This window comes from Parus major, chromosome 15 (genome assembly GCF_001522545.3).
Source record: "Parus major isolate Abel chromosome 15, Parus_major1.1, whole genome shotgun sequence".
In the NCBI taxonomy this organism is placed as follows: domain Eukaryota; kingdom Metazoa; phylum Chordata; class Aves; order Passeriformes; family Paridae; genus Parus; species Parus major.
Genome location: NC_031784.1, coordinates 8,037,853 through 8,047,105, shown reverse-complemented (window position 1 = coordinate 8,047,105; position 9,253 = coordinate 8,037,853). Strand labels below are relative to the sequence as shown.

At 47.8% G+C, this 9,253-nt stretch overlaps 1 long non-coding RNA gene across 2 annotated transcripts in view; it reads right to left on the bottom strand.

Moving 5' to 3' along the window:
* Nucleotides 1-3,832: 3,832 nt before the first annotated feature.
* The window catches only part of LOC107211842, a 12,267-nt gene continuing 6,846 nt past the window's right edge, over nt 3,833-9,253 (bottom strand). The window contains exons 2-3 of one of the 2 annotated variants that reach the window (XR_004499553.1): nt 8,524-8,772; nt 3,833-5,510 (exon numbers count right to left, since the gene is read on the bottom strand). This is a non-coding gene — a long non-coding RNA (uncharacterized LOC107211842). Of the gene's footprint in view, nt 5,511-8,523; nt 8,777-9,253 lie in introns of both variants that reach the window. The other variant, XR_001524310.2, reaches the window with a different exon arrangement.

The window sequence follows — 9,253 nt, the reverse complement described above, 5'->3', positions numbered from 1 at the left end:
TTTTTTTTTTTTTTTTTTTCACACCGCGGGGGCAGTGTGTGAGATGTCAGAGGATGAGGAGGAGATTGGTGGTTGTTTGTTAAGTTTTCTTCTTGTATAAATTTACTTTTCAGTAAGGTTGTCTATGCATGAACAGGGAAACGAGGGGGAGAAAGGATCTGATCAGAGAATTCAGATTGATATTCAACCAAAACTACTCTTTCACTTGCTCCAAACTCTGCTATAAATGTCATAAGTTAATCACTTGATGTTTGGGGATAGGCAGCGAGAAATCCTTAGGTTTTCTCCTTCTTGGTGTCTGCAACAGCTTGCACATGAAGGTGACCTCCATATTTCTCTGTGGTTGGTGAGAGATCTTCCTCTCTTTCAGAATGGGAAGTTTTTTATTTTCTCCTGCTCTCAGAACACAACTTCCCTGTTGTTTGAATTTTTCAAAATAATTTAGAGATGTGTAAAAGGTGTAGCTGCTGTGAGAAGAAAACCAGCTAACAGAATCTTGTGCTGGAGGGCTGTGTAAACCCTGATGGCCATCACCCCAACCTAGTCCTGAAATATGACAGGAATTCGTGGTAGTGGAACAAACCAGTTTGTTTCTAGAACCGTGTGATTGTGGCTGTTGTACTCAGTGTAACTCTCCTTAGATTTTAACTGGGGAAACTGTTCAAAAAGATGTAGCGGCTCCTGGCAAAGGTGTTACTTCTTTGTATATCAGCGTTTGAGGAAGGCAGGGCTCTGCTATTTTTTGTAGTAGTAGCAGGGTGACTCTTTAAAATATTTTATGTATTACATTACTGCAAAATGACACATTTGGGTTTGCACCATAACAGCAGCTTATCCCTGTCACCTGATTACTCTGTGTGTCTCAAGATGTTTAAAAGGCTCTCCTACCTCCCAGGTGAGTGAGTAAGCAGGAATTTTACAGATCTGGTGTCTGATGCTGAGCACAGGAACTGTACCTAGTTTCATGCAGTGACACAAAGACTATTTTGGTTTGCCCCAAGGAACTTCCATTCTCAATTAGCCACCCACCCGCTGTTCTGCTAGTTCCTTATAGCAGAGATCCCTGCCCATGGAGCTTCTGGTGACAATACACTAAAGAGAAGAGCACTGTTTTAAAGCTCTGATGCTTTGAGACTTTTCTCCCCATCTGTTCATTTCTGAGCAGAGTGATGCATCCTTTGCAAGAATACAGGGCTGCTAGATCCAGGCTTTGCCTAGGGAAGCTTTCCATTCCTAGGAAGGGTTTAGCTGGAGTCTCAGAAGTTGTCTATAGATTTAGCCAGGCTTCAGCTGAAAAGCTGGATAGATAATACCATTGTCAAACCTCCAGTGGAGCAGTTTGGCCACCTGCTACTCCCTTTGGATGGGAACAGGATGTTTACTGGAGTGCTTTTCAGGAAGGGAATGTACTTTCAGGTATCCCATCTGAACGGGTTTCCCTGGAGGAGTTAACAGTGTATACCTTTTTTCCTGATCAGTTGCAGCTAGGATTTAAATTTTTTTTTATATGCTTCATCCTCTTCTTAGCACTTAGTTTGTTGTAATTGCCAGAAGTTGTCCTATCCAGTCTGTGCTGAAATGAATTCTGAGGACTGTATGTGGAACAGTGGCAGGATATGGCCCTAAAGTCCAGCAATTCGTGCTTCCTGCAGGGAAGTGGCTGTCTATTGGCAGCCCTTTTAGAGGCAATGTACACCTTCTGCTGCAGTGGAGTGAGCGAAGTGTGGAGAAACAGGTCTAGGGAAAAAAATCTATTATGCCTTGGTTTTCAGTAAATATGCTATGAGCTACCTAGTGGTATTATGTCTAATCATAGCCTCAAAGCTGTGGCTGGATTTATGTTGATCACTTTAAAACAAATCTCACAGATATAGTTAGTAGAAGAATGTGTAAAACCCCAACCACCAAATGGTATTATGTAACCAATACAGTATTTAAGTGCCCCCTGTGTAAACTAAGTGAAAAGCCTGCTGTTTGCTTTCTTTGCCTCTGTTGTGTATTGGTCAACCGAAGCCGGGTGCTCTGTTTGCTGTTCTGATTACTATTTTAAAAGGAAAGATCCATAGGATCATGTTATCCAGAAATTGAAAAAGACTTAAACCCCTCTCACTGGGCTTAAGAGAGGGATCTGTGGCTGAGTGAGAGCCCTCTCGTGGGCTGCCCAGGGGTGTCTATTGCCAGGGAGCTTGTGCCATTTGAGAGCACATGCACATCAAGGATACAGCCCCGCACAATGTACTTTGTCTCTTTATTTTGGCATGTGTGGTGTGGCCGTTGTCAGCGGCCTCTGCAATCTCAGCCACAGGGTTCAGCTGAGCTCAGCATAGATGAAGATATGTTAGTGTAGGGTCAAGGAGATGGTGGGACCTAGTGGGCCAACTGGGAACATTGCTGCTGCTACATCTAGAGCTGATATCTGTTGGAAACAAGAGGTGGATTTCCTCTTGCTTTGAACCAAGAGGAGTTTGTAGGCTTTCCCCCTAATTTACTGTTATTGATCTGCCATCAGCTCCTTGCCCAGTTAAATCCTTTATTCAAGGTGCTGGATCTTAGGAGCACAGTGGTTTCCCATTATTGTTATAATCTTTTGCCAAAGAGAGATTCCCCCTTCTCAGCAATGCACCAAAGTGGAAGTAATCGCTCTTTTTTCTTCTTGCATTTGTCCTTTCCTGTTTCATTCACCGATTGAAAAATGGCTAAAGAGCAGCCCCCATTTCACCTCCCCTTTTCCCTGATTGACTCAGCAGCTCCTGGGACAGAGAGAGGAAAGGGGCCTCGAGGTCACAACCTTCACAATCTTCAAAGCCCCTGCCGCTTCCAGCAGCTGTCACAGCTCTCACTGACCATATCCCCAGAAGGTCAGCAAAAAAATAAACACTGGGGCCCGACAGGTCCCCTTTTCATGCAAACTGGCCATTTCCCTCCCCAGCTCCCATTCCATGCATAGATTACACATTGGAGACCCCCTTGGATTTGCACAGAGCTATGCAAGAGCAAAATGCCACAGAAAATAAAAGCAGAAGGGCTTCCTGGGCAGGCAGGGTGGGAAAAAGAAAAGCAGCTTCCTGAGCTCTCCATGCCCACCCACAGGCTGCTGCAGCCATTTTGTGTGCGCAAAGCCTGAAGGTGAAGCTGGGGAGGGGGCTGACTTCTCCCTGGGAGAAAGACTGCAGGGAAGGATTCAGCTTTTGTAGCTGCTTGTGCATGTGAGGGATGGAAGATAGAGAGAACCCAAAAGAAATAGGAAATGAAGCATAGACTCTAAAAGCCTTTTCATCAGGATTAGATTGCGTCCCTCTCCGACAGCCAGCCTGCTTTCTGCACTCACCTTCCTCTGCAAAAAGTCACGATGAAGCAGAAATAGTGCCAGGGAGAAGCACAGGTTCAAAAGGCCAGAGCAGAAAGGTCCTTCGCTAAGGAAATACCCCTCCCCAGCCCTCTTTTATAGAAGTATCCATTTCACCATGGCCACTAATAATCAAAGGGCTATTTCCTGGCCTTCCCAGCACAGCTCCCAGATGCACAGCACTGTTCTCATCTTCATTATTGCAAACCCTTCCCCTCCCGCCCCAAACTCACTTCCCTACCCGTGCTCCCCCTTGGCTGAACCCAGCACTAGGGCACGATTCGAGTTTTTCAGGCTCCACAGTGAAGGAAGACGCTCGTTTCCTATTCGCATTTTCGGCCCCTCCCCACAAGACCAAACGGGTGAGCAGCACACCGGATTGTAGGGTAAAATCTCGTCGAGGGGATTTTTATCTGCGAGGGGCTGCAGGGGAGGCAGAAGGGGCTGCTGATCTGCAAGAAACCCCCCAGGAAGAAAAAGCAGGGACAGGGGACTCGGGGGTCACTTTATTTATTTAGTGTTGGCCGGGTACAGCAGAGGGGCTGCCCCAGGCTCCGCGGCCGCGGGGCGGGGAGCGGTGGCGGGACAGGGGCAAGCGGTGCGCGGAGCCGCTCACCTTGCCCTGCCCCTGCGCGCACGCTCTCCGCCGCTGCGTGTTTAAACAAAGAAAGTTGCACAACCAAAGTCCGTCCGTCAGTGTCGTGTGTATCCCCTCCGCCCCGTTAAGGTGGTTCTCGGGGGGCGGCGGAACGTCCCGTCCCCGCGCGCTGTCACCGACTCGTTCCCGGCTCTCGCCGCTCCCCGGCGCACTGACGCCCTTTCATTATTGCACTGCTCGCTGCGACCGTGACAGTAGTGCAACAGGGAAAGAGGGGCAGCCCGGCCGGTGGTCCCAGCGCTGGCACAGCAGCTGCGGCAGCTGCCGGGCTGGGGGCACGGAGGGAGAGCCCGAGTGGGGTGGGAAAGTCCTGGTTTTGTCCCCGAACTGGCCTCCTCCCATTGGAATGATGCTGGGGGGCAGCTCGGGGGAGGGGGAGCGGGGGGAATTAAACGAGGGCAGCGGCAGCCGCCTCGGCAGCCGTACAACGGGGAGGCAGCGGGCACGGCTCCGTAGTATGGCTCCGAGCCCTGCCCCGTACCCCGCCGGGCCGGCGAGGCGAGCCCGGCCGGCCCGGGGAGACGCGCGGCAGCGGCCCCGCGGCAGCGGCTGCTCCGCCGCGCCCTGATCCGGCCCTCAGTCCCCTCCCACCACCCCTTTCCCTGGGCCCCTGAGGTCCCGAAAGGGACCGCGGGGACCACCTGAAATGGAAGCCAGGGCCACCCACTCGGCCATCCCGGCTGCTGTCAGCCCCCAGCTGATCCTCACAAAGCGGAGAGGAGATTTAACACCCCCATCCCTGCTCCGTTCCCACGTACCTCAGAGAGCAGCTCTCGGGAAGGGCCGGAGGCAGTGCCCGGCTCCGCTGCGCCGAGCGACCTTGGAATAGCCCCGGGTGCGGGGCACGGTCGCGGAGCCCGGCGGGCTGCACTAGCCGGGCAGAGGCATGAGCTTTGTTTCGCACAGGTTATTGGGATTAGAGCCTCGGCCTCTTTGTGCTGTGCTCTGCTTTGCACCACACTGGTTTTCGGCCTGGGATCAGGCACAGAAACAGCAAGTATGGCTATGTATCTCCTCCCATCCTTTGGTGGGTGTTTACATCAATATGCAATATAGACACCCTTCAAATGTCTCAGAACTCATACTATTTTAAAAAGGAACCATGATGGGTTTCTCTGGTTTCAATCACTGCTTGTGTTTTGAACACGGGGCTGTTTTGAATCCTCCGATAGCATCAAAAATATGCCCATTACTCACAACCTGAGTCACCAGAATAGCACGATTATTTGTCACAAATAACATCTCTCAATTACTTGCCTATCTAACAACACTCAGCATTTCACAACTTTTTCCTTAACTCGGTGGGCACATGGGATAAATTTTTCCTGCTGTGGCTTTCTTCTCTCCATGAAGAATAACCCTCAAAAGAAAAGACCCTATAAGCAATATTGCACTACTACCCTGATCACAAAAGCAGAGGCAATATTGATAGGGTCTCATCCTTAAGGTTAGGAAGCTGGATAATGTGTCTTGCAGCAGGTGACTGGAGGGAGCTTCATTCCGTGCCTGCAAATGGGGAAGGGGTAAAAAGTTAGAAAGCAGTGCACTGCCCCTATGGATCTCAGCACCATGTGCTCCTGGGAGAGCGGGATGCAGGAATGGAGTAAATCTCTGACCCACAGAATGCGTGCACGGACACTACCCCTTTAGCCCAGGACACATTTAACTCCAGTATGGATTTTATCCAGGTATCTGTACCTTCAACCCCAGTTCTTTCTTTTCTGTAAATTTCTCTCCTTTATTAATAGCCTCAGTCAATTAGCTGCCTAGTTGTCAGAGGCTGGGAAGTGCTATTTATTTGATTAACTGATAGTTGTATTTTGAGCCTCTTAGTAACAGGCATCAAGCCCTCAGAGAACTTCCTTTCTAGGGCTGTCCTACTTGGAGAGCCCAGTGTTTTAAATATCCCTCCCTTCACTGGAAATCACGGGATTAAGTACACACCAAAAATTAGAAAGCAAAACAGGATCTCCATGGCTGGCTCTCCAGCACTGACTTCACATTTATGCACACAGGTTAAACAGTGTTTGGAGACGCACGCGTGTTTTGCCCTAGCTTGTTTTGTTTGGCTTTTTCTTCTCTTCCCCCTCCCCAGCACCTTTTCTGTCCAAGGCTGGAAGGCACAGTCTTCAGCTGGGGCTGGCTTAGTGTTGAACACACTAACAGCCACAGAAGTTACTCCCAGGGAAGGGCTGAGACACCTCCAGCTCCAGGGGTGCTTTGCCATCTAGACTCTTCCTCTGCACTCTGGCTCCCAATTAACCTGCCCCAGTGTATTTGTCATGTAGGAACACTTGAGAGTCCAGAGGAAGGGGAAGGAAATCTCATTCCCAAGCCATCCCAAACCAGATCATGATTTTGACACATTAAGCTTCTCTTTCCTCAGTCTGCTTTCCAGTGGATTAAATAGGAGTGTAATGAAGGGACAGTCCCCTAATTCATGGATTCCAGGCTAATTTATCCATGCCACATTGATCTGGTCTTTGCCATTAGAAGTCCCTGGCTTTTGGCATGCTGGTGTGAGGCAGCCCTGCATCCTCTTTGATGCTGCCTCACTTGCCAAAGAAAAAGGAACTAGGCATGCTTCATTCAGTGTTTGGTTTTTTTCTAATGCCCAGTAATCAAAATCTGTCTCAACCCCTCCTTCTCCCCATCCTTTGTGGTGCTTGTGGAAGAAAACAGGGATCTTTTTTCCATGTTATTTATTTATATTAAATCTTCGCTCACACTAATTGAAAGGCCACATTCACAGATTGCTGAAAGCAGCTCAGAACTAAGTTTTATCAAACTTCTGTATTTTTGTTACCTTGGCAAAACCTCAGGTTTAATCCTGCCATTGCTTCTCAACTATCCCTGCAACTTAGACATCCAGTTGGACTGAGAACACAAAAAAATATGCAACTAGGCTCAGCCTTACCTTTCCATCTATTCCCGTCCAGTCTATTTTGTTTATTGTTTACCATGTCTTTTCCACTCTTCAGCCTCGATGTTATCTCAAACAAGACTTAGACATAATACACACAATTTAACTTCTCCAGTGGCCCAAGAGACAAACCTACTAGCAAGTTTACAGTGGAAACACACAATCTGCACATGAAGTGATGTTACTGATGCATGGGTAGTGTGGGGGAAAGCACGATTTGATGACTTCCTCCCAACTTAAATACTTCAGTAGTTGCAAAAGTTACAACTGGCAGGGGAGGGCAAGGGTTGTAATTAGACACGTCAGCCACAAGTTCCAAGCAGAGGCAATTAAGTTACTTTATGTTTCTGGATCTCTGCTGAGAGCCTAGATGTGTCGCAAAAATATCCTTATCTCTAAGTGGTATATTGGCACAGGCCTCCCCACACTTCGCCATTTTTTTTTTTAACAAAACTGGAAAAATAAAGACTGAATCAGCCTTCAATAGTATTCCAATAGTATACCACCTAGTTCACAAACAATATGCAAAGCCTGGGTTGCACTATGTCCTATAGCAGGGAGACTCTCTGGAATGTATATGGGGGTTATTTTAAAATAAACGTTTAAACACGAGATTATGAAATGCATGCTATTTATACACTGTGAGGCTCAGCATCTCTAGATATGTTTAGAAACCTCTCTTGCCTTTAATCACAGTTATAGAAACTAAATGGAAATGTCACCCAGACTAGTATGGAAATAACACTTTATATGTTGCTCAATAATGGAAGCTCTTTTTTTGGCAGTGTGTGGGGAGCCCTTGCTATGCGTTTAAGCCCCCTTTTTCTGATGTTAGGAGACAAACAGACTGAAGTGTCCTTACAATGAAGCCTTGGGATAAATAAAGTAGTGAGCTGAGTCTCTGGAGCTGAGAAGCCTTTGCTCTTCGTAAGATCAGACCTTGCCTTCCCTGGTTTAGCTTAGGGAGCCATTTCTCCTTCCCTTTGTTGCTGTTTTGTTTGTTTATTTCTCTTGTGGTTAAAGATGCCACTCAGGGTAAGCGGTTTTTTTAAATTTTCATCTCAGTTACAATCTCACAAAGCATAGAAGGGCACAGTCCAGCCTTGTTTCCCTGGTCACAGCCAGTTCTCTAGCCTGAGGAAAGGAGACCATTTAAAAGACATCTTGCAATTAAATACATTATATAGTTTACAATATATTTTCTGCAACGGAATTGACACTATCACCAAAGGTCAAAGCAAACACTTTAAACAGCTGTAGGCTGAAAGTTGATTTAGAGTTTTCCATCCTATTTAATAATTTTATCATTGTTTTAAAACTGGGAAGTGTTGCCTTTTTAATTTTTTTTTTTTTTTTTTTTGAGAGAGAGAGAGAGAGAGAATTCTTAACATTCCAGTCCTGGCTCCTTAAGTCTATCTAGCAAGTTTGTACAAATCTGTCCAGAGAAAAAGGGGATTCTTGCTTCCATGCAAGAGTCAACTTGTCCAGGTGTGAGACTCCAGAGAGTAAGGGTTGATAATCCTCTCTGAAAACATCACCTCCCCAAGAGTGTTTCACCCACCGAGCTCAGGGATTCTGTCACGCACAGCCACTTACCAATGCGCTCCCCTTCTCCTGAAATCAGGAGGGATTACACTCCAGAATGTCCTGCCATTTGATTCTTGTTCATAATATTTAGTTTGTGGGTTTCAATAACCCTTTTCTCAGCAGCAATATTTCCTCGGCTGGCAGAACCCAGATCTGCGTCAGTGAGCTCCATTAAAAGGAATGACAGAGCTCCTTAAACAGCCCAGACTTTGTAACCCCACAATACGGCTTTTCTGCATGGTGTTTACCAGCGCTCTGCTGTCTGACGGAAAAAAAAAAAAAAAAAAGAAAAAAAAAAGACTTATGGTACTAAATGCAGAAGCAAAATAGGACTAAATACTATCACCCTGGAAGTGTCGATCCCACTGTTGGCCCTGCCTGTACAGGGCAAGTGAAAGGCCGTGTAGTTGCCTTGGCTGGGGAAGAGAACATGTGGGGCTGATCCTGAGGTCCCCCAAATAACTTTTTCCCCCACGGTAAGGGCCAGACTCCCCTCATCCCACACCCAGCTGCCCCCAAGCCGCCCATGCCTGCAGGGCAGGGGTGTGGTCTCTGCAGGGGCCCCGAGCCCGAGGCTCCACAGCCGGGGCCGGTGGCACGGCACGAGGGGAAGCGGCACCTCCTGCCCCCGCCCGGCCGCCTCCCTTCCCCAAACCACCCAAGAGCGGCCAGAGCAGGAGCGACCTTAACACAGATCTAGCACTCAATGCAATGACTCAAAAAGTCCCCCTGAAAAAAA